Genomic DNA, 27,394 nt, shown 5'->3' with positions numbered 1-27,394 from the left:
AATAAAATACATGCCACATATAAAATATATACAACACAGAACATTTATTGTGTAATATGCAACCCTTAATTCATGATACATAATTAAAATTATTTTTAGGGGCTCAGTCAGTTAAGTGTCCGATTTTGGCTCAGGTCATGATCTCACGGTCCCTGAGTTGGAGCCCTACATCAGGCTCTGGGCTGACAGCTCAGAGCCTGGAGCCTGCTTCACATTCTGTGTCTCCCTCTCTCTCTGCCCCTCCCTCACTCATGCTCTGTCTGTCTCTCTCTCTCTCTCTCTCTCTCAAAAATTAAAAAAAAACATTAAAAAATTATATATATAATCATATGTAACTATATGCTATATAACATATAAAATATAGGATATAAATATCCTTAAAATTATTACTGTAATAAACCACATTTTATCATGAAGCTGATGGAGCTCAGAGAGGGTCAACAACATGCCCAACATCAAACAGGCATCTAACAACTGGTAGCATCAGCACCAAAGTGAGACTTTCTGACACCAAATTTTTCTTCTGACATGAAATTTTCAATGTTCTCTTCATCATACCACTCTGTCACCAATATACAGTTTATGCCCATGAATCAGACAATAAAAACAGACATACGTGGATACATTTTCAAGAGTAGTCCAAGTAGGATAGACAGTTGCAGCAATTCAGCTCAAAGCAAGAAGCAGCATGGGCATTATGCGACACCACTATTAAAGCACATGACTGATCCCCTGATCGGGGAAATGTGCAAGGCGGAGATAATTGGTTTTCCCAGCTCTTCATCCAAAACCTAGTAAATTTCACCAGTGGCCACTAAGTGGTAAAGAGATAGATGCTTGTCAGAAAGAGAGGAAGTCACTGAAGTAAATAGCTTCTAGTGCATGGAGGTTACCTCTAATATACAAAACACTGGAGTGCTGAAGTAAAAAACAATTTAGTTTGACACCTGTGCTACAAATTTGATCAAAAAATAGGTCTGGAAAGCAGCTACTGCCCAAGATAAAAAGATATGTTTTTTTTCTGTTTCTTAAAAAAAACATCAGATGTCATTACAGCATAAAAATAATAAATACAATTTAAAATATCACAAAAGCTGAAATAGTTCTGCAGACAGGGCTGACTTCAATCCTATTCTAGTTAGCATGGTTCTGCATCTATGCACACTGTGACAGAGCAAACAAGATAACAAGAAGCTCAGAATAATTTTTTTAAAAAAATAATATTCTGATCTTTTGGGTTTAATCCAACCTTTAAGGCACAATAATAATAATTAAACTGTCAACACATTATACAACTAATTTGAGAACTGCAATAATAAAAATAACAGGGTGAAAGCAAGATAAAGACAATATACCTACAATTTAGAGAGCATTAATGGTGCAGAGTAAAATATAACAAAATATATAAATAGGGTGGAAAAAAATCAAAAGAAGAATTTTGGTGAATGTCAAATCTGTTAGAGGATTCCTAGACTGTAAACACAGAAATGCCATATAAATTTGGGGATACTTATTGAAGTATTCTAACATAAAGAGCCAGATCTCTAATTGACAATGGTTAGAAACAAACTAAAATTTAAGAATTCTGATATTTACTTTTCCAAACTTTTCTATGAAGGACACAGCATTACTCTATAGTCATTTGTATAGCAGCTCTATGTAAGAAATCATTTCTACCTATAAGAAATAATATAAGATATACATCCCTTATCTGGCAAACATGGTCCTTAACTCCTGGAAGTCCTATAATACCTCTGTTGAAGAAGACTGTGGGGAACAGCAAGTAGGCCAGTTACATGTATGGAGAATCTACTCCCTGCCCCAAGCAGACACCAAGGTGAGCCTCTGCTCCATCTTGAAATGAGCACCATGATAAATCAGGACTCTAGACTAGAATTTCCCTGTTCTCTGGAAGGCTGCTAAGAACTAGTCATACTCAGTTTCATAAACAGAAGAGAAAGACTGTGAGAGAAAATTAGTCTAAGCATATCCATTTATACATTTCATTTCATTTATTTATTTAGCACAAGATGGGGGAGGGGCAGGAAGAGAGAGAGAGATTGAGATTGAAATTGAGAGGAAGGGAGGGAGGGAGGGAGAGAGAGAGAGAGAGAGAGAGAGAGAGAGAATCTTAAGCAGACTCTACACTCAGCATGGAGCCTGACGCAGGGCTTGATCCCACCCTGGAATTATGACCTGAGCTGAAATCAAGAGTTGGATGCTCTTTTTTTTTTTTTTAATATTTATTTATTTTGAAGGAGAGAGAGACAGATCATGAGCGGGGGGGGGGGGGGGGGGGGGGCGGGCAGAGAGAGAGGGAGACACAGAATCCAAAGCAGGCTCCAGGCTCTGAGCTGTCAGCACAGAGCCTGATGCGGGGCTCAAATCCATGAACTATGAGTTCATGACCTGAGCCGAAGTTGGACACTTAACCAACAGAGCCACCCAGGTGCCCCTATTTATACATTTTAATATTGTATGTGTCACTTAGGTTATGACTAAATGGAACCATCTGCTTGGCTTCATATACCACTCACTTCTCAGGGATTCATTTCTGTGCTCTGAAAATGGCATAAAACATTTAAAAAGCAACTTACCTGCTACACAAAATTTGTTAGGGTTCATCACCAGTTGAAAGAGACAGATAAATACAATTTTAAGGGTCATTCCCATGACACAGAGAATTAACAACTACATCAAGACCCAAGAGGACATTGGCTAATTAAACTGCCATCTAGCAAGCCATCTTCTGTAAAATCAAATCTTCCTGCTGCCATAGCAAAATGTTCCACAAATGTGTACTTTCTTTGATAGTCCTCTTTCTTGTAGTCAGTTCTTCCTTTAGATTACCTCTTTGATGCTATTACCACAACTCTGAAGTACTGGGTAGCAAGGCAGAATAATGGAGTGGTTGCTTAAGGGAGTGAGCTCTAGTGTAGGAATGCCTTGGTTCAAACCAAGGCTCAACCATTCCCCTTTAGAGCTGCAGTTGTGCCTAATAATCAATTTCTATTATTTTTCCATTGTTTTGCTTTAATCTCTGAAATAAGGATAATACTTATCTAACATGAACTTTTAAAAATCTACATGGAATGCTTAACATCTTGCCTGAAATAAGTACTTAAGTTCCAGCTCTCAAAAAATATTTGGCCCCAAATCCATCATTGTTACTGTATATTAACGGAATGTTTACTTTAAACTACATATTCTTTCAGACCCAGAGCCTTCTCAGGCATTTCTACATGGAACAAATAAAAACTGCCCTTGTAGACATTTAGAGTCTTAGTACACTACCTATCCAGGATCTGGTCAGTGACCCTAGAAACAAAGCAAAACAAAGCAAAAAAGTTTTTTAAAATATCAGCTGACTCATTTCTGTGCATGAATATCAACGTTAATATATTCTCCTTCTTTTTAAAAAAAAGAAAAAAAATTCACTCTTAAAATAAGGTATTAGTTGATTTAAACATACCACAAGTTTTCTTTTCTTGTTGATTTTCCTGTGACTGGTAGCTATGATACAAAACATACAAACAGCCCTCCAAGGATGTGAAATATGGCCTAAGCCATCAAATTTTCACGTTTGCTGCTTTCCCTGAGGTGATCATTGAATTGTCTAAAAAAAAAAAATTCAGAGCTGTTTAATATTTAACATGTCTTCACATATCTGCTAGTCTAAAGATTTCGTGGGTTACTAACCTACAAGTTTTCATTGTCTTTCTCCTTTTACCATATCAAGTGCATGTCAACATCTGACATCAAACATTATAATTACTAATCGGTCACTTGGGACTCTGCATTCAATCCCTATGTAATATTTCACTGCACAATTTTACCTCCGTGGAAATCAACTGAAATAATCTGGTCTTCCTCAGACTTTATACTATTACCCAGGTGGTTACATTAATTTCTCTGACCAGAAAAAAAAAAAACAAAAACAAAAACAGATTCAGTCATTCAATCCCCAGAGTTATCACGTAGTTTTTTGTCTGATAATTATACAGAGAAAGAACATACATACACAAGAAAAGTCATTAGTATGAATGGAAATATAATGAAAATTCCAAATGAGAAGGAAATAAATCCTATGAAAGAGTTCAAGGACGGCAAGATTTCAGGTAATATTTGAAAGGGAAAAAAATGATATGTCAGGAGGTAAACTCAATCTCTTCTTAACTTGTTTGGTCAGCAAGTTTATGAAGTATCACAGACAGTCTCTGAATTAGTATGATTCAAGAAAACCCATAGAAATGTTTTCTGGCATCTAAAGCTGTAACAGATGGCATACCTATCTATATGCACATTAATGTGATCTGATATATGCTTGCAGGAAATCAACATTATAAAGTGGTATACCCACAGGAGGCCTTCCAATACTCTAATGCTTAGACTCTTATTTCTTTTACAAATAAAACATGTTTTTTCTATACTTTCTATGAAGTAACAGCATCTTTTCCTTAAAATTTAAGATAAGGACCTAGCAAGCTTTCATACTCAAAAAATAAAAAAATTAATTTAGCAAAAAGTACAAATATTTTATCTTACATATTTAGTTTCCTCTTCAAATATTCCCTTAAACCTAAATCTACATTCTGCCGTATCTCAACTGATCATTCACAAAAGGAAAATCTCCTTTCACAAAAGGAAAATCTCCCTTCCCAGAAAACAGTTTGACATTTATGTTCATATCTTGTTATCGTCCTTAAGGAGCCAGATCTGTTTACAGGCATCTCATTTAAGGAGAATTCTGATGTGATGTGGATGGAATTAAGAATGAGGGAAATTGATCTGATCTAATCTGATGTAACATAAGCCAAGTGGTTTGTTATAGACAAATTCCCTTAACTGTGAGCTGTTGCCCACTAAAGGAAGTTCCATATAAATGATTATATGAATGGAGACATGTAAAATCTGGCAGATACAGCCATCACAATATTAATTTTCTTGTTCAATAAACGGTATTTCATATTCCTCCAACCAGGTATATCCAGGAGAGGTCACTCAAATGAAAATTACAAAGATATCTTTATATGTAGGTGATGAAGATTTTTGGGAAGATAAGAAGACAAACTTTAAAATATATCAATCACTAGAACCTATCAATCTCCAATCCTTTATATATTGAAATCACCTCTACCACAAATATTGAGCCAAAATCTCCAAAATGTCTCAGTTAAATGGTGAAGTGATGAAAAATTGAAGACAGTCCAGTTAAAGATATGGCTTCTCTAGCTCTCACCTATCTGGATGTAAATTAAAGCGTTATCACTTTGAATTCTTTGCCAAGCACAATTATACATTTATGTATTTCAATAGCAAATTATGGGAACATGACAATTAGAAAAGTCCTGAGTGAACAGGACAAGTTCCTGACACTGGGTTAGACCAGAGCTATTTAAAGCGGGGGGGGGGGGGGGGGGGGGAACCAGTGTGGTCTGGCTAAGAAAGTTTAGAAACTGGGAGATAATTTTTATTCTTCTATAGAAATTTTATATTCCTGGGACATTTTTATTGTATTTTACAAAGGTGTCCATCCTCAACATATTGTAAATTTAAAGTAATGGTGGTGGTGGTGGTGGTTATGATGATGGAGAGAGGAGGAGGAGGAGGAGGAGGAGGAGGAGGAGGAGGAAGAGGAGGAGGAGGGAGAAGAAGGAAGAAGAAGGAAGAAGGAAGAAGGAAGAAGGAAGAAGAAGAAGAAGTGGTTAGACTATTTAGGTCCTACTAATGTCCTGGCCAGGATAGAAGACAAATCAGAGGCACAGTAGATAATTCATACTCTCTTCAAAATGGCTTGTGAATGGTGTTCTTATAGGTAAAGACTTGGATTGTAATCCTTATTAGCTGTGTAACTTTGGGCAACGCTGCTCTTAAGTTCAGCAAGCAGGGTCCCTCCCCTGCATTACACACAGGAGACTTTACTCTTTAGAGCACAGTTGACCCTTGAACAATGCAGAGGTTAGGGGTGCAGATCCCCTATGCAGTCAAAATCCATGTACAACTTTTGACTACCTCAAAACTTAATTACTAACAGTCTACTTTGACAGGAATACTTACTATTAACAGAAACAGTCAACACATATTATGCATGCTATATGTACTAAATGCTGTATTCTTACTATAAAGTAAGCTAGAGGAAAGAAAATACTAAGAAAATCATAAGGAAGGGAAAATACATTTACAGCAGCATACCATATTTCTTAAGGACAAGGCCACATATAAGAGGGACTTGTGCAATTCAAACCCATGTTTTTCAAGGGTTAACTGTACTGTCCTTTAAAATTTCTAAGCTTTGAGGGGCTCCTTGGTGGCTCAGTCGGTTGGGCATCCGACTTCAGCTCAGGTCACAATCTCACGCTCCATGAGTTCGAGCCCCATGTCAGGCTCTGTGCTGACAGCTCAGAGCCTGGGGTCTGCTTCAGATTCTATGTCTCCCTCTCTCTCTGCCCCTCCCCTGCTCATTCTCTGTCTCTCTCTGTCTCAAAAATAAATAAAAACATTTAAAAATTTTTAAATTTCTAAGCTTCAATAGAGTGCCTTCTAGGAAGTGTGCCCTACCCAGACCAATCCACACAGGTTCTATTTACTAGAGGCTTCCACTACCAGACCACTCACCTCCAACCTGTTCTTCCCCTTCAGGGAGCTGCCCAATCCTATACTGGAAGGAGACTATACCTTCATCCCACCTCCCATATGTGGGGCTGGCCAAATGCCACAAGGAGCTCCCAGGACTCATGCCTATGATTTCTTTTTTTTTTGTTGTAATTTTTGTAATTTTTTTTTTGACAGAGAGAGACAGAGCACAAGCAGGGGATGGACAGAGACAGCAGGAGACACAGAATCTGAAGCAGGCTCCAGGCTCTGAGCTGTCAGCACAGAGCCTGACATGGGGCTCGAACTCATGGAGCGTGAGATCATGACCTAAGCCAAAGTCAGATGTTCAACCGACTGAGCCACCCAGGTGCCCCATCGTGCCTATTATTTCTAAGGGGGAGCAGAATATGTGGTCACCCCAGAATGTGCCACTTTTGGATGTGGATTATTTTCAGCTGAAGACAATCAGGGCCCAGCAGACTCAGGAAGAGATATTAACTGCCCCCTTAACTGCCTAAAAGAATTTAGATAGAAGGCCTATAACCAGAAAAGAGCTATTACCAGAAATAGCTTTTCAATATCAGAAAAACTTAACTGTGTGACATGGCAAACATTGTTTACCAAACATTTGCTATTATCATCTTCCAATTTCTGTGAATTGTCTTCCTCCCCTTTGAAGCCCAGACCCTCACCTCCTTCTCCTTAGCTCAGGATGGTACATAAGCCTCAACTACCTGACTTCTGGGGAGTCTCATATTTTTAATGGGACTCCCATACATGCAAATTTTTTTCCTGTTAATCTGTCTTATGCCAATTAAATTATTAGACCAGCTAAAGAACCTAGAAGGAAATAAGGGCAAAGTTTTCCACTCCTACATTCCTTCAGGAGCCACATGGAAAGCCTGGTTGTAGAACAGCCTGGCCAGTGAGTTGCTTCCAAGTGATTTGAGATTTCTCCAGTTGTTTATACAGACAGGGGCCCAGCAAAAAATGTTTGCCCTACACCAATTTCCTCTCTCTCTCTCTCTCTCTCTCTCTCTCTCTCTCTCTCTCTCACTCTCTCTCACTCTCTGTCTCAGGTGGCCCTCACTTCAAACAAATTACTTAACCTTTCTAATCCTCCATTTCCTTGTTGGTTAAATGGGAAAAACATAATACCTATAACATGATGTTGTTCTGAGAATTAAACTGCATACAATATGTCAAACACCCAACAAAATGCCTGATTCAATATAAGTTCCCAATAAACAAGGCTGTTACTATTCTAATATTGTGTATAGTTCTTAATACACATAGTAGGTGCCTAATAAATATTCATTCCCTCACAATACCATCAAACACAATCCTAACTTACTCCATACAATGACCTCAGCTCAGTCTTCATTTACATTTTTGTTCTAACCCTGATTCTAGCTCTCCCTGCTGATATTTCCTGCTTCTTTTCCCATCTTCAAATGGAGTTCCCTATGTGGTTCCGTGTAGTCAGCCATTCTCAGGTCACAGATTTGCAGCACACGTGCAGAGATGCCACAAGTTGATTGATTAACAAAACTCATTTCATCCATTTGCAGGCATTTACATGCTTCCAGATGAAGCATGTATTCTCAAGTTGGTAGCTGATCTTTAATCATGCTTTATCTTAACACTGGTCTCATTCCCAGAAGTATGTTTCTTGTCACACCCCTGTAGGCATTTGAATTTGTGAGTTTTGACACTTCAACTCCTTTAGCTTTTATCCTTATTTACTATTGAGGAATGGAAAGACAAATAGTTTTTAACCTCTTAGCTAGTGACACACAGAGGTCCCTTTGTTTACACACTTGCCCCTCCCAAGGCTTTCTAGGTATGTGATCCTCTGCTGCCCCCTAAGGGCCTCTGCTCACTTTACCCACTGGTCTTGCTTGAGGCTATTAGAAACCATTAAGAATCTGTTCTGACTTTAGTGTATAGATTGAAGCGTATGGAGTGTATCCAGAAGTAAATTATAAAGCTCTACATCATAAAGTACATAAAATATACTCCCTACTTGAAAATGTTCCTTTTGTGAGGTCCTTTTCATAGGACTAATCCCACTTTCTCAAAATACATCATTATTTGTCTATTTATAGTCCCCACTAAATGGAGAACACATACAGTCATATAATCCAGCCTGGCCATGAGGGAATGGCTCCGGCAAGAAGGGTGCTTACTTAGACTCACAAAAAGTGAGTAAGAAATAGATATGCAACTAAGAAAAAGCTTTGAATTGTTGAGGAAGTGGTAATAGTTCATTAGGTCTAAAGATTTAAACACTGCAGGGGCACCTGGGTCCTCAGTCAGTTGAACATCTGACTCTTGATTTCAACTTCAGGTCATGATCCTCAAGGTCATGGGTTCTAGTCCCTGGGGCTTTGCACTGAGAACAGAGCCTGCTTAATATTCTCTCTCCCTCTGTCACACTCCTCTGCATGTGCATGCTTGTTCTCTCTCTCTCTCTCTCTCTCTCTATTGAAAAAAAAAAGAAAAAAGAGTTGAAAAAGAGTTGAACATTGCAGGTAGAGATGGGATGAAGAAAGTAGAAAAAGAGGAAATGGGAAATTTAAGTTAGACCAGATCATTAGGAGCCATAAATAAAAGTTTATACTTTATTCTAAAATCATTGGGGATCCATTGGTAGGTTTTAAGCAGCAAATATTGTGTTCAGGTTACCATTTTTGAAAAATCACCAAAGAACATTATTAGAGCAATCCAGGCAAGAGAGAATGATTGTCTAGACCAGGTGAATGGAAGTGAGGCTGGAGAAAAGTGGGTAAAGTCTGGAGATATTTAGAAGGTAAAACCAATAGAGACTATGAAGAGAACAGATGAATCAAGGATGATCAAGTTTCTGTTTTGGATCACTGAATACATATGGTGGTAGAATTAACTAAGGTCAGTATCTTAGTACAAAAATATGAACCATCAAAGGAAAAAATGATTAACATTGTCAAAATTTAAAATTTCTGCTCTTCAAAAACACTGTTAAACAAATCAAGTTAACTGGAAGAAAATATTCATATAATACACATATTTGAAAATGACTCATGTCAAAGATATATAAAGAACTTTTACAATTCAGTAAGCCAATAAGAAAATGGCAAAGATATGAACCATATGTGTGTGTATAATTACTATTCAATTACTAACAGGCACACGAAAAATATGCTTAATATCATTAGTCATCAAATTGATGCAAAATAAAACCACAATAATACTATACATCCATTTCAATGGCAATTTTTTTGGAAAAACTGACAATGCCAAAGTATTGACAAGGGTATAGAACAACTGGAAATCACATATATTGCTAGAGGAAATGTAAAATTACACAGTCTCTTAGGAAAACAATTCAGCAGTAGAATAAACCTAAATATATACTTATCACATAACCCAACAATTCTACTTCTAGATATTCAGTCAAGAGAAATAAAAACATATGCCCACACAAAGACCTACAAACAAATGTTCAAAAAGCTTTATTCAGAATGGCCAAACCAACTCAAATGTTTTAAAGTAGGTAAACTGTGGTATATTTATGCGATGAAATACTAGTCATCAATAAAAAGAAATAATCCATTGAAACATATAACTTAAATGCATATATACACAGCACTTAATAAAGTGAAAGGAGCTACAAACAAAAGTTTACATTCTGTATGATTCCATTTAATATGAAACTCTAATATAGGAAACAAATTAGTGGTTACCTGAACCAAGGTGGCATTGATTGAGTGGGAAGAGACATAGGAGAACTTTTAAAGGTGATGGGCATGTTCTATATCTTGATTGTGATAGTGTTTACATGGGGTTTAAAATTTGTCAAAGCCCATTAATGTACACTTAAAAAAGTGCATTTTGTTGTTTAAGTCAACAAAGTGGACTTCAAACACATAATAAATAAATGAATATTTGGTAAATTAAAAGGTCATAATTGACAATTCCTGAGCTTCCTCATCACATGATGAGGTTTCTTTGGCTTCCACATCTCTCTTCCATAAGTAGCAAAACACAATGACACATCTCGACAGTATTCCGAAGAACAAAAAAAAGAAATCAGTTTTGAATTTTTTTCACTAATGTGTGATACAGAACATTAGTGTCCCTCTAGTCTAAAAAAAAAAAAAAACTATTTAATTCAGTCTAAATCTTTCAGAATACTTTCACTCAGTGAGCCTTTATGCAGATATCATCCTTTCTAATAAAGAGCCTCGTTGAATCATCACAAAAGTGAAAACAATAACAAATGAATGTAGCAGAATGAAAAAGAGGCTGTACTAATGATCAGTGTTAACACAACCACTAAACAGCTGCTCAGCTCTTTCCAGAACCAGCCTCACCCTCGACTACATCTTCTTGAGCCTTTCTCTTCTGACTTCAGACCATCTGTCATTTGGCAGATAAGCCAGATTCTGAGACATCTACATTCAACCACCATTCTCAAACTCTGTGAGTATACACTAATTCTAAACAAGCCTATGATGATCTATTTTAACATTTTGTTTTCCTTAGTTTCATTTAAAACTCTGTCACACATGGGAAAAACTTAGATTTCAGTAGCAAAATGCAGCATAATTGCCTCTGAGAAGGTTCCCTTACCTTTTGCAAGCTTTTAGTATCAATTCAATAAATTTTCAAGCCTTGCAAAGAAAGAGAATACCATATAATTTCCCCTAGTTGATAATGAAGACTCACTGGGGATTCAACTAATTTAGAAGCTTCACAGATTTTAAGCATCTGTAGGATTTTTCTCCTTAGCTACGTTTCAATCCCAGTCCTGAATATAATATTTTAATTAGTTATGTCCATATTCAGTTATCATTTTCCTGCTTTCCAAATGTTATATATCATTTATCAGAAATGGAAACAAAATTCTCTTTCTTGGTCTTTGAAATAGACCAGAGTACTCAGGTAATTTTCAAATCTATTTTCTCAGTTGTGTAAGGGGAAGAAAACGAAATGGAACCAGCTTGCTGAGCTAAATAGAAAAAGTTCAGAACTGAGAGGAAGAGCTAAATTATCATTTCCAATACATCAAATCAACAAGTTCATAGACAGCCTAGGAAATTCTACACTCTAAACCTTTCCACTGAACTACTATTGAACATATCATCTAAGGTGAGGGGAGAAATATGGACCAGTTTTATCTTCTTATATGACTATTTCTAGGAGTCTGTTTTGTTTAAACCAAGTATAGCAGGTCATTACTCTATTGACAAGCTATCCAGTTCGTGGTTAAAGCAGCCAAAATATTTGATTTAAAAAATGAAATGGAAAGAGCTCTAACATGTGATAAAAACCAATTTAGTTTTAATTCAGAAATAAAAATAGACCCTAGTGCAACTCACTGTTTACTCTTCTACTTAAGCATGTTTTTACATTCCGGTAGAGAAAAACCAGTTTACTCTCTGCACGAATGCAAACATCTGAAATGACCACAGGGAATATGCAAGAGGTTCCCAAAACAGGAAAATTACCTTATTTCTTCTACTGTTTCCATCCCTTCTCTTTTTCAGTTTAGAGAATTGACTGGTAACTTACCCATATGCCTAAGAATTAGTGGACGTAACTATCTTAAAGGATAAGAGCTGTGCTGTAAAAATAACCATGAAAGAGCTCCCAACACTGGAGACTAATCACAGCTTCTGGCACACACAGCTAGTAAACAGAATAGCTAGCCAAAGATCAAGACAGTTCACATGTTAGAATACTTTGCTTACCAAGAAAGGACCTACTATATTTGAAAGAACCTTTACACTATAAACAAACATGGTGGAACCAAAGGCAATGCATATTTTAACTATTAACTATTAAACACTATTTCCACTAAACATTTAAACAGATTCATATTACCTGCAAGCACTTGGGAGAACTGTACTGGTAGGTACTGTGGCATCTCCATTAGAAAAATATAAAGACTAACACAGCCTAACCCTGTCACCTCCCGCTACTCATTCTTGAGCTCCTTCCTCTCTACAGACCAAGTAAGGAACAGTGGAAATAAGGAAAATATTTTTTTCTTTACTGATGGAAATCAAGCTTTTTGAATATGCAGTTTCATACCAATCCCCCAAATCAGTATTCAGGATCCTTTTTTTGAATAAAATCAGTCTCCATTTAAGTTTTCAATATTGGCACAAATAAACACATATACCCTCACACATACATAAAAAATGTACACAAACTTTCAGGGAAACTCAGAAATCCAGAGTACACATGCAATTCAATTCAATTCAAATCTTTGTGCAAACATACATCAAGGTGTGTCATGAAAAGCATAAGTTATATTTACCTTTGAGATTTGACCCTGTCTCATCACCAATGTACAGAGGACTCTTTCCTTGCTGTGTACAATAAGTCACAAATATTTAGAATTAAACAGGAAAACCCTGGTCCTCATATTAGTAAGCAAACAAACCAATTAGAAACAAAACAAACAAACAAACCAAAAAACCTTGGCTAACTGTAATTCTAAATTCAGAGTTGGCTTGTGGTGCCATTTAAACACATAGGATCAATGTCCTTAGAGAAAAGTCATACTAAAATTGGTGCTATTAATTCTCTTTAATAAATATATCCCCTGACTTCCTGTGAGAATGAGTTGTAGAGAACAAAATTTGATAAAGAGCCCAAAATTAGAACCAAAAGATAAGTTGCACAAAGCTACAGGATGCATTTTTTCTATAGTTTGTGTGTGTGTGTGTGTGCACGCACGCGTCTGTGGTTTTACATTTTTCTAACCTATGAGTAAAGGAACAATAAACTAATATACTTTTCAAAAAATAGTTACAACTGATAACACGCTTTTTTCCTTCACTGTGTAGAAACAGGGTAAATTCCAAAGCCGTCTCTCGTACGATAATTGTTGGATTTTGCTTTCTACTTAAGGTTTTCATTATTGTATAATGTTATCAAGGAGGAAGGAAAGAGATTGAGAAGTGAAAGAAGATGAAAATCTCAATCCAGGACACTTTTAAGAAATGTGTTTTAGTGAAGGAAAACTATAACTCTTCGTTTTCCTGCTGCCCCACGTGGCTCAATCCCCAAGTCCCCAGCCTGGGGTAAGGACCCTCCCTGATCCTACCCCACCACTCTCAGCTTTTTCCCTAAAAGACCACTTCATTACTCTGACTTCTTCCATTCTATCTACTCTAGATTTGCAGGCCCTCTACCTGCAAAGTTTGTCCAACAGTTCAAAGCTTTACATCCATATTTAAAGAGAAGCAGCCTCTTTGTGTCCCTTTGTGGGCAGTCACAGTCGGCAACAGTGACACGTCTCTGTTTACCTGCACCTGAGCAGATGTGGATTCAAAGTGCCCCAGCAGTAGTGTTTCTACACAGACAGGACGATTATACATCTATTCCCTCTCAGGCACACAGAGAGAGACCACCCGCACAAAACCAGTGCCACCAGCTAGCTCTCCCTCTGGTTCTGTACAGCCCCCACACAGCTGTTTCAGCCCCGAGAGGGAAAGAACAGCTGCCTCAGTTTGACTCACACCTACGGGGCTTTTCTTCATTCCCACTCTCATTTCCATGATCCCCAACTGCTCACATCTCTCCTCCCCTTTTATCTGTATTAGAGGAAGTACAAGGCTGTGGGCAGAGCCCTTTTGTCTTCCTGTTTAGATCAGACATGTAAATAAACGCATCTGTTTGGCTAGGGCACAAGCAAAGCCTTAAATAGTAGCATTGCCTAAAAGACATCACTAAGTTTTGCTAGAGAATTATTACAATTAAGACTACTCATGACAAGGCAGCTTTCATATAGCTAATCAAACGAGATGTCATTTCACAGACCCACTTGCCTCCTTTTTGCATACATGAAAAATGCTGTTACTTAGAGAGCCGTGGAAGGCAAGCAATTGCACATAACAGCCAAGTAAATCCATGTTCTCAAAACAGGGCACTGTGGAGAAAATCATAGTCCTTTAAAATAACAACTCTCTCTAAAGCAGATAAAATCCTTAAAAAAAAAAACTGCTTTACAGAATTGAAGTTGTTTTCATGAATTTCTCTCCTTCCAATCTACTCTGTATTTGTTCATAAAAATGGATGTCAATAGTAGATATGTATTTTGTTATTTGTGAAAAAAATCTCTTGAAGATTGTCTACTTTATTAGTACTGAACAGATTATTAACCAATTTTCAAGCTATCTTTCTTAAAGGGAAATGTAATGGTCCCTATTTATTTCTTATATAAAAAAATAAAAGAAGCCCTATTCCACACTTATATAACACCAATATCATCCACATTTATTCAACACAATTTGTTCATTTAGGTACTTCTCAAACATTTTGAAAAGCTTTAGCCCTATTTCTGTTTCCACGTCCAGGGCCAAGTACAGTGCTGTCTGGAACAGAAGTCGGCCCTCTGTTATATAACTGTACCCATTATGCAGCCAGCATGGCCACCAGGCAAGGGTGAATGGCTGGTCTGCAGTGACCATGGAACTCTGTTTTGCCGCAAATTGGCTGCAGGCAGCTCTTGGGTCAGATCAGCCCAGAGCACTGCCCTGCACTCTTCCCAAGTATTCATCACTGTTCTAAATGTCATAGTGCCTAGCATGTGGACAGAAAGGCAGAATTGCAGCCAAGCTCCCTAGACCAGTTCACTCTACTGGTCCATTTTTTGTGAAGCTGGGTCATGTTACTTGTTTACTTTCTCCCTACGGTGTTAACAACCTTTGGATTGTGCACATACTAAATCCTACCTCCTTATCTACCTGGCAAATCTACACTCTTGAGGCCAAAGCATCTCCTCCAGGGTGAGGCTGTGATGATGCCAAACAACAGTGTTTATCTTTCCTTTTTCAATGCAACCAGCAGATTATGTACTTACTTCCTTTCTTCTACTAGAGCTCTGATTACACTGTACTATGGTGATTTATTTGCATGTCCATCATTCTCCCCCACCCTCGCCTTTGCCCTTAAATTTCTTCTAGGGACTAATCTCAATGTCCTTCCTCAGGCAGGCCTTCCCAAAGGCTCAGAGTTGGTTTCCCCATTATATGCTCCCATTCTGTTCTGTTCTCAATGGGCCGGGCAAGAGGTAGTCTTCCTGTATACAAAATCACATTTGTCAGCATCTGTATAGCTTCTATTTCCCAGAACTTTAAGTTCTATAACTATAGGGACCTTGACAGCCTTGTTCACAGTTGCATCCCTAATGCCTGGTACAGTGCCTGGAATCTGTTAGTTCTCAACTATTTGAAAACATTAGGTGAACAAATGAATGCATGGTAGCTTCTTGAGAGTTGAAACTATATCTTATGTAAGTTTTTATACCCAAATCAGTGAGCAACAATTTTCTGAATCAATGATCAATTCAGTACATTGTGTGTTATACACTTCCACTCTACAAATATAGTCAAGTTACAATGAACTTGATCCTCAAGAAAAATATAAAACTTAATTTCCAAGGATCACAGACATGGCAGAGCAGAATAAAACACTGGGAATTGAGATTTTTAAGTACAAGTTTTTAAACTAGTAGTATCTTGAAAACATTAAACCATGCCATAAAAATTTGCTCTGATATATGTCCAGACACTAAACACAAGCCAATACATATTCATACATATTTGTCATCAAGCATGGAAAAATTAAATCACAGGTAATTCAGAGTTAATTTAAGCCTTGACGTTAGTTTTGCTTTCAATATTACTTTCTACTCATACTTGCATATTTTTAAAAATAATCAATTAGTCATAGTCAACATTTATGTGCAGAGACCATATGAGGCAGTATGGAGAAATGCAAAAGAAACAGGAGGGAGACAGATGGCTCCATGTAATATACATAATAAACTATCCTGCTTCACTCTGCCTTACTTGAATATTATGCATTCAATCTGTAATGCTTTATATTCTTTTTCATAGGTGTGGGGTTTTTCCTCTTATTAGACCTGAAGTTCTCTGGCAACAGACACCTTGACATTTAGTTAACTCCTTTCCATCACCTTGTCCTTCTTTTTTACAGTATCACTTCATACCTTTGCTCATCAAATATTTTCTGAGTATCTGTTATATCAGTTACTCTGCTAGACCCGGATACACAGTAGAGAACAAGATAAAGTCCCTGCGCCCATGGAGCTATACTGAGTGTGTCAGGAGGAGATGGGGTGGAGCAAAGATTAAAATAGCAAACAAACAAATATGAAAAATTTAGCTGGAAAAGTGCTATAGAAACACGTATCAGATTAAGGTATTAGAAACTGATAAAGATGAAAGTTATTTAAGATGAAATGGTCAAAGTACACTTAAGCAAACACCTGAATATATTAAAGAAACATTGAAAGATCTGGGTAGAAGAATGTTTTAGGCAGAGAACACAAGTGCAAAGGCCCCCTGAGGTGTTAATGAGCCCTACTGAGTTCCAACAGTATCAGAAGGATGATGTGGCTGAACCTGAGTGAGTAAGGGTATAAGATGGGGTTAGAAAAAGCAGATCATGTAAGGCCAATCTGGGCTATGGTAAGCAGTCTAGATTTTATATTCATGTGATAAGAAGCTTACCGGAAGGTTTTCAGCAAGGGAGTGACATAATCTGATCCGTCTTTTAAGAAGATTACTATGGCTGCTATATGGCAAATGGGCTAGCATGTTGCAAATATAGGAGCTGGGAGACCAGTCAGGAGGTATTACAATGGGCCAGGCAAGAGGTAGTCATGTTTTAGATTGAGGTAGTGAGAAGTGGTCAGATTCTGAATGTACTTTGAAAGCAGAGCAAGATGATAAGATTTGCTAATGGTTTGCATGTGAGTTGTGAGGAAATAAGAAGAATCAAGGATGACTTCCAGGTGATTGGTCTGAAGAGTGATACAGTTATGGCAGGTGGAAGACTAGGGAAGAAGCCTAAAAGAGGGTTCCAAGAGAAGATGCTCCATAAATGCTAATTTGGTCATTGAAAAACAGAAAAGTACAAATTAATAGCATTACAAGATGTTTATATAAGTGGTAATAAGTTACATAGCCTCAAATTCCAAATCTGAAGCATTTTAGAAAGTAGCAGTAATCAGAGCAAAAACTGGAAGAAAATAACATCCCAAGATAAATCATCTTTAGAAAATATAATTGAAAAACATTGCAGACAATAATAGGACTTCAGCTTCAAATTTCATAAATTCTAAGAAATTTTACATTAAAATTGGTTTGAAGTTATTGTTTAATGATTAGCAATGTTTTAATGATAATGAAATGAAATGTTTTAATGTTAATGATTAGCAATAGTTTAATTCATTTATCTCTCATGTATTTAACAGAAGACATCACTATTTAGCATTAGAAAGAATCTCCTACCTCTAGATACTGATGTTTTCAGAGAAGTTAGAACAGACAAGCTAAATCATCTTTATTAATTGCCACGATGGTAATCAGCTGAGAACTTTCAACTTGACCTCTATGTAGCATTCAGAACAAATAAAGATCGGTTGCTATGAAATCTTAATAACGTAAATATCCATTCCATCAAGCCATGCTTTTGAAATTCATCTCAGTTTAATAGTGAAGTACCAGCTCCTTAATTGGTAAGGTTTGATTAATATGTCCTTTCTTACATCCACATGGTCCATTTGCAGTAGGTTAAATATGTTTCATTTTTCAAGTTACAACAGTTTGGGGATTTCTACCTCCCTTTCATCTCTGATATAAAGTTTTGCACCTAGGCTACATACACTAATCTTTTTTTAGTGATATTCTAGCCACTTAAATTCAAGACGCTAGACATTTATAAAGAATTATTTCTTTGTGGTTTTATAAAGATCCAAAGACTAGACACTGAGGTAAGAAGCATCATTCCATTTGTATAGAATTTTTCAGGAAGGAAAATAGGGAGGGTTTTTACTGTTTATCACCTAAGATTTGAAATTTTTGCCATTACACTGCTCAGTAAACCTTAAGGATAGTTTCCAATTGGTCCAAGTTACATAATCTTATGAAGATTTACTGCTGGGTTTCATGTTATTGCAAATGAAGGAAATTCTACTCACAGTCCAAATACCAAATGCAACTTCACATGGGGTCAGACAGCATCAGTATGCCACAGGCTTTTATCATAAATCAGATACTCTGGAACAAATTTGTAATGTTGACTTCCAGAGTTTCCATGTAATATACTGTGCCATTTTTTTTTCTTTGAACACACAGAGGGCAGATGTAAATCACACACTAGCGTAAAAAGTAAGGGACTGTTTTTCCCCCCCTCCCTGGAACAAAAATTAAGTTAATGGCTAAGTCAACAAAATATTACCATTGGCTAGGAGTGGGAATGCTTAGAATATAGACAGAAGCATATGCATTCCTTCTCCATTTAATAAGATCTGCCAATTCTATGTCATACCTTGTCCCACACTGTGGTATACATTTGTTTTCATTTTATTTCAACTAGAGAATTAGTTTTCTTTTCCATAACTTCTGGTCAGTAATTTCGTATGTAACTTCCATAAGCATGTCGTAGGCTATGGAGAAGCTTTTATCACTAATAACTATCTTTTTTTTATTCATTCTTTTTCTATCAAACCAGCATTCCTCTTCTGCAGTGATTTTGCAGACAGTCCTATTTAAGGAGGTCTTTACAAAATATTTCTAATAGGGCTTTCTTCTCTACTGTCTCCTTAGCCCTGATAACAATTTGGCATATTTGCCCAAAGCTGCCACAAAACATTGTGTACTGTGTTCAATTCTCTACAAGTGAGAAGCCCTCATCCTTGATATCAAACTGTACACCCTGGAATGGGACTACATGTGCCTGGAGCAAGAGGTATTTTTTTTTCTAATTCACACAATCTGCTAGCAACAGAGTTTAGCCCCCAAAACTCTGGAAGTATAGACTTCCTGCTCACTCTGACCACTGGTAATCCCAACTGGTCTCTGTAGACTTTCCAAGGTAAAGTCTGGTGCCTGCATCTGTGCCTTCAAAAACACCAAGGTACATAACAAAGTTCTCTCAATATCCTCCTTACCATATCCAACTCTGATACCATGGCAGATATGGGAACCACCTTAATGTTAATAATGCATATAATCAACCAAAATCCTAAACAAAAATTAAGAAATTAAATCCATCTATGTATTCAACATTTATATCCTTTTTACTTATTCAAGGAATATATAGATTATATATGCAAACTTATTGATAGAATTCATATTATTAATAGATCAAATAATAAAAACAACTCAAATAATTTTAATACGTTAAAAATGAGTATTTGATAAAATCTAACATCTACCCCTAATGGAAATTTTCTTAAAAACATATAGAAAGATGTAGTATGTTAAAAATCAATCACAGTTCCAGTTAGCTTCACACTTAAACATTACATGCGTGCCCATTAATGCCAGTATTAGTTTGCAAAAGATAATATTCATTTTCTCCACAAACAATGCACACATTATTCTGAATCAGATAGCCAATGCAATTAAATAAGAAAATGAAATTCAATTGAAAAGTACTGAAGTATAGGAAAACATTTAAATTTATCTTCCTAGAAAAAAATAAATGAACCAACTAAGAAGGTTTTAAAAATAGAAAATAGATTCAGTGAATTTGACAATTAAACAAAAAATTAATGTATTTTCAAAATTAGAAAATGTAAAGCAAAAATATTTCACTTAGAATAGTAACATAAAATGGAAAAGAACTACAGAGGTAATTAACTTTACACAAAATTAGATCTCTTATTTGAAGAAATTATAAAATTTATTCAGAAGCATATAAGTAAAACGAATATGTAGAAAACATAAAGATTATGAGATAGAAAGAAACATCTTTATAAAGACACAAATTCTCCCCCCAAATTAAGCTATAGATTTACTTCAGTTTTAGTCAGAATACAAAGATTTTTTCAGTAAATTGATAAAAATTATCCTAAAGTTCTCCAGATATACAGGAAAATTATGAAAAAGAATAATTCAGGAGGATTTCTCCTTCCAGATTTTAAAATGTAGTCTAAATTTACCATAATGTAAAATGTATGGTGCTTTCAAAATAAAGAAGAAAATAACACAAATATATAAAAAATGGTAGATAAAGATGGATTTTCAAGTTGATACAGAAAAGATGAATAACTTAATAAATGGAGTTGGGGCGATGAGTGAGCAATATAGAAATAAATCAGGTAGATTCCTCTTTATCCTTTCCCTACAGTAAGTTGGAAATAAGTAAAGATTAAATTTAAAAGTAAAACCATAGAAATACCATATGATCCAGTAATTCTACTACTAAGTATTTACTCAAAGAAAGTGAAAATAGTAATTTAAAAAGATATATGCACTCCTATGTTTATTGCAGCATTATTTACAATAGCCAAGATATGGAAGCAACCCAAGTGTCCACTGACAGATGCACATATAAAGAAGATGTGAGATTAGATATAGATAGATACATACACACACACACACACACACACACACACACACACACACACACACGTATATACTATACACACTGTGGAATATTACTCAGCCATAAAAAAGAACGAGATTGTGACAACATGGATGGACCTAGAAAGTATTATGCTAAGTGAAGTAAGTCAGAGAAAGACAAATACCATATGATTTCCCTTATAGGTGGAATCTAAAAAACAAAACAAAGAAAACAAAGAAACAGAAAATAGAAACACACCCATAAATACAGAAAACAAGCTAATGGTTGCTAGATAGGGGTAAGTGGGGGAGACGGGCGAAGTGGGTGAAGGGGAGTGGAAGGTACAAGTTTCCAGTTATGGAATGAGCAAATCATAGGCGCAGCATACGGAATATAGTCAATGGTATCATAATTCCATTGTATAGTGACAGATGGTAGGTAGGTACACTTGTGGTGAGCATAGCATAACACACAGACTTATCAAATCACTATCACCTGAAACTAATGTAACACTGTATATCAACTATACTCCAATAAACAAATAATAAAAAAATGTAAAACCATGAGAATGCTATAAGCATATAGAGAGGATATTTATATTCTTATATACTTATTCACCTGAAACTAATGTTAACACTGTATGTCAACTATACTCCAATAAACAAATAATTAAAAAGTGTAAAATGATGAAAATGCTATAAGCATATAGAGATATTTATATACTTATATACCTGGTATAATATATTACATAATTTTATATTATATTACATTATGTTATAAATGCAAAATATAAAAATGACATAAAAAGCAATAATAAAAGAAAAATATCTTTGACCTCGTATGAATTTAAACATGTGAATTAGATACCTATTAAAATTACAGTGTTGATGTGCATGCAAGCAAAGATAATGTGCATTCATAGCATAATCTCTTTTTTGGAAAAAAATCAATAAATATAATTTAGAATATATGATTGTATTACACAATTATAAAGCTGGGTGTTTAAAAACATAATGCTTTTTTTTTTTCTTCAACTAATTTTATTTTCTAAATCTGAATCTCCAAACAGCCAGCCTTATATCAGGCAATTTAATTTAGTTCTTGCATTACAATTCTACCACATCTAGTGACTTATTTTTGTGTGTGTGTGTTTAATTTTTTAATATGAAATTTATTGTCAAATTGGTTTCCATACAACACCCAGTGCTCATCCCAAGAGGTGCCCTCCTCAATGCCCATCACCCACCCTCACCTCCCTCCCACCCCCCATCAGCTCTCAGTTTATTCCCAGTTTTTAAGAGTCTCTTATGGTTTGGCTCCCTCCCTCTCTTACTTTTTTTTTTCCTTCCCCTCCCCCATGGTCTTCTGTTAAGTTTCTCAGGATCCACTTAAGAGTGAAAACATATGGTTATCTGTCTTTCTCTGTATGACTTATTTCACTTAGCATCACACTCTCCAGTTCCATCCACATTGCCACAAAAGGCCATATTTCATTCTTTCTCATCGCCACATAGTATTCCATTATGTATATAAACCACATTTTCTTTATCCATTCATCAGTTGATGGACATTTAGGCTCTTTCCATAATTTGGCTATTGTTGAAAGTGCTGCTATAAACATTGGGGTACAAGTGCCCCTATGCATCAGCACTCCTGTATCCGATGGGTAAATTCCTAGCAGTGCTATTGCTGGGTCACAGGGTAGTTCTATTTTTAATTTTTTGAGGAACCTCCACACTGTTTTCCAGAGTGGCTGCACCAGTTTGCATTCCCACCAACAGTCCAAGAGGCTTCCCGTTTCTCCACATCCTCTCAAGCATCTATAGCCTCCTGATTTGTTCATTTTAGCCACTTCTAGTGATTTAATAGTCAACTTAGCATGCAAAGATCAGTTACGGTTTGATTCAATAGTGCATGCTAGACACTTTTTTCCCACCTCATCTTCTGGGTCTCACTATTCCAGGGTATCAAGCCCCCGCCTTCCTTGGATAGCAGCTGGCTGCTCACCTACAGAGGGGAGAGAGTGTGAAGAGGAGTGGCAGCCTATTTTCCATGCTGTATTTTATGGCCATGGCATTGACATTTGTGGTCTCTCAGCGGCATCAGGAGCAGCCTGGCAGGGGGCCCCCTTGGGCTGCAGGCAGCAACCTGGAAGGGTGATGTCTCAGAGATGCAGCTGCTCTGCTCCTCTCTCCTCCTTTTGCCCTGCCAGCTTGTACGTCCACTGCCTCTCCCAGCTGAGTCATGACATTCGTGTTTAGTCCATTGTTAGGAGCAACCCTTGGACATGTCACTCTTGGACCAGGTGACACCCTGGAGACTGGGAGGGTTGGAGGCCCCTGTCACATCTAAATGAACCATGTGGCTATCTCTCTTGAATTACCAATGCAGGATGGTGTGAGGCACATCTGCCCGGCTGCCACTTTTAAATGCAGACAGAAGACAGAAGAGCAACCTCCTTTTCCAGGTATCTGCATATTCCCTAGGGGCTTCTTATATTTCCATCCTTCTTTCCCATTTAGCATTCAGCACAAGGGGTTAGGGGAACAAAACAACACCCAGCTGGTTTTCACTCTCTTTCTCATCTAAAACTCGATTCTTGTACAGAAATCAGTTGCATTCTTATACACTAACAATGAAGCAACAGAAAGACAAATAAAGAAACTGATCCCATTCACAATTGCACGAAGAAGCATAAAATACCTAGGAATAAATCTAACCAAAGATGTAAAAGATCTGTATGCTGAAAACTATAGAAAGCTTATGCAGGTAATTGAAGAAGATATAAAGAAATGGAAAGACATTCCCTGCTCATGGATTGGAAGAATAAATATTGTCAAAATGTCAATACTACCCAAAGCTATCTACACATTCAATGCAATCCCAATCAAAATTGCACCAGCATTCTTCTTGAAACTAGAACAAGCAATCCTAAAATTCATATGGAACCACAAAAGGCCCCGAATAGCCAAAGTAATTTTGAAGAAGAAGACCAAAGCAGGAGGCATCACAATCCCAGACTTTAGCCTCTACTACAAAGCTGTCATCATCAAGACAGCATGGTATTGGCATAAAAACAGACACATAGACCAATGGAATCGAATAGAAACCCCAGAACTAGACCCACAAACGTATGGCCAACTCATTTTTGACAAAGCAGGAAAGAACATCCAATGGAAAAAAGACAGTCTCTTTAACAAATGGTGCTGGGAGAACTGGACAGCAACATGCAGAAGGTTGAAACTAGACCACTTTCTCACACCATTCACAAAAATAAACTCAAAATGGATAAAGGACCTGAATGTGAGACAGGAAACCATCAAAACCTTAGAGGAGAAAGCAGGAAAAGACCTCTCTGACCTCAGCCGTAGCAATCTCTTACTCGGCACATCCCCAAAGGCAAGGGAATTAAAAGCAAAAGTGAATTACTGGGACCTTATGAAGATAAAAAGCTTCTGCACAGCAAAGGAAACAACCAACAAAACTAAAAGGCAACCAACGGAATGGGAAAAGATATTTGCAAATGACACATCGGACAAAGGGCTAGTATCCAAAATCTATAAAGAGCTCATCAAACTCCACACCCGAAAAACAAATAACCCAGTGAAGAAATGGGCAGAAAACATGAATAGACACTTCTCTAAAGAAGACATCCAGATGGTCAACAGGCACATGAAAAGATGCTCAACGTTGCTCCTCATCAGGGAAATACAAATCAAAACCACACTCAGATATCACCTCACGCCAGTCAGAGTGGCCAAAATGAACAAATCAGGAGACTATAGATGCTGGAGAGGATGTGGAGAGACGGGAACCCTCTTGCACTGTTGGTGGGAATGCAAATTGGTGCAGCCGCTCTGGAAAGCAGTGTGGAGGTTCCTCAGAAAATTAAAAATAGACCTACCCTATGACCCAGCAATAGCACTGCTAGGAATTTATCCAAGGGATACAGGAGTACTGATGCATAGAGGCACTTGTACCCCAATGTTTATAGCAGCACTCTCAACAATAGCCAAATTATGGAAAGAGCCTAAATGTCCATCAACTGATGAATGGATAAAGAAATTGTGGTTTATATACACAATGGAATACTACCTGGCAATGAGAAAAAATGAAATATGGCCTTTTGTAGCAACATGGATGGAACTGGAGAGTGTGATGCTAAGTGAAATAAGCCATACAGAGAAAGACAGATACCATATGGTTTCACTCTTATGTGGATCCTGAGAAACTTAACAGAAACCCATGGGGGAGGGGAAGGGAAAAAAAAAAAAAAAAAGAGGTTAGAGTGGGAGAGAGCCAAAGCATAAGAGACTGTTAAAAACTGAGAACAAACTGAGGGTTGATGGGGGGTGGGAGGGAGGGCAGGGTGGGGGATGGGTATTGAGGAGGGCACCTCTTGGGATGAGCACTGGGTGTTGTATGGAAACCAATTTGACAGTAAATTTCATATATTAAAAAATAAATAAATAAATAAATAAATAAATAAATAAAAATAATAAAAAAATAAAAATAAAAAATAAAAAAAAATAAAAAATAAAACTCGATTCTTCTCTCTCTACATTCAACATGGTTCAAAGCTCTTTATGCATGGGAAGAGGAATAAAAAGGGGCTCCTCAGCTCTTCACCTTAACAGATGCGCTTGGCCCCAGTAGTGCCTCTCCACTCCATAAAAACTCATGATCTAAATTAGGAATGGCCTTGAGGATCAGAAGAGAGAAGGAAATATTCTATATTGCAAGTTATATGGTATATCATTATTATTTCAAATTTCGTCCTTCTACAAATATATCTGTATATATATATACACATATTTATAAATGTCATTGTAGAGATATAGATGCAGTTACAGAGACATAGATAGAAATTAGCCTGCAGATAACATATATCTAAATATGAATAGAGATTGAGAAGTGTTTCACACCTGTCCAACATTTATTACATTCATAGATAAATACTAAAAACATTTTTAAAATGTGATTTTCTAAATTCTCAGCTGTCCAAGCAATCTTTCAATTCACCTGGTAACAATTTATATTTCAAAAGTGTTGAGAAAAACCACTGACCCATGTAGGTCTGCCTCATCCATAGAAGTGGCTTTAGCTTAGATTTGAAAAGCTCTTGCTAGAGGCAACACAGACTATATCAGAATTTGTACAATTATTGTGTTTCATTACGCAAAGTAGAAATAATCCGTAAAGTAAAATCCTGCTTTACTCCTCCAAATATTAAAGCCACTGGACAGTTAAATAGGGTTACCAGGTCTTATCTTTCTAATTCCCACCATGTGCTACCATCAAAAACCTCTTCAGCAGTATTTTGATACATGACAGCATAAAATATGCATACGTGGTTCAACGTAAAAACTAACATTTGTTTTTTAGCAAGTGCTTATGAATTCAGGATAGTACTAGGAACATTTTTCCTTCAAAATTGATTGTGTTTGATCAGAGCAGTCCCCTGTTTATCTTATTTTCCCCAACTATAAGGAAAAAAATTATAATTGACTCACCGTACTAACCACAAATCCAAAGCCACAAATATTAAAGGCAGCTATATGAAGTGAATGGTAACAGTGAGACAGGCTAATCATAACTCTGAAATATTGAGGCCCAAAGTGCTGATTTAGCACGTATAACTTTCCTGTTATATTTCAAGAATCATCATATTTTCTAACTGAGTAATTTGATTTCTTGCAGGAAATATATCAGGATTGCATCTTGGAATAACTAACGATGTTAGGAATCAGCTCAATCCTTTACCATTGCAAACCTCTAACCTTTAGTTTCCTGAGGGACATAACTTACAAGAAAAAGGGGAAAGCAAGAAATATCCCAGTACTCTTTTAGAAACTTCTAATTCACAAGTGTTGCAGAAAATTCTAGTCAAAGAGAGCTAAGATCAGGAATAGAGTGTGGAAGCAAGGAAATCACTCAGGACCCAGTGCTCTGCACAGCCAGATGCCAAGCTATTCAAGAAGACTAGGGCCACCTGCCTGTCCCCTCAGGCCACTCTATCCTGACTCCACGGCCACAACACAAGCAGAAAGCTTATTATGACTTAGATACACAGTATTTCCTTTCCCACTGTGAAGAGTTACCCACTTTGATCTAATTTCTTACAGCCCCAGGGGGTATATTATAGAGTGTGCTTTGGTTAAATTCCACTAGACAAATAGCATGGAAAATCTTGTGTGTGTTAAGCATAACAATTCCTATACTCATACAACATTTAACAATGCACCTTAAAATATGTGATAAATTCCATGCAATCCTCATAAGACGTTGGGCCAAGTGTCAGAGTTCAATAGTGTAAACAGAAACACTTCAGGTGTGTTAAGAGAAATGAGTTTAATACAAGAAATTAGATGTTTACAAAATTCTTAGAAATCTGGAAGGAACAGTCTCTAGGCTGGGGCTC

Source organism: Neofelis nebulosa, chromosome 6, assembly GCF_028018385.1.
Source record: "Neofelis nebulosa isolate mNeoNeb1 chromosome 6, mNeoNeb1.pri, whole genome shotgun sequence".
Taxonomy (NCBI): Eukaryota; Metazoa; Chordata; class Mammalia; order Carnivora; family Felidae; genus Neofelis; species Neofelis nebulosa.
This window is presented reverse-complemented; position numbering follows the sequence as displayed.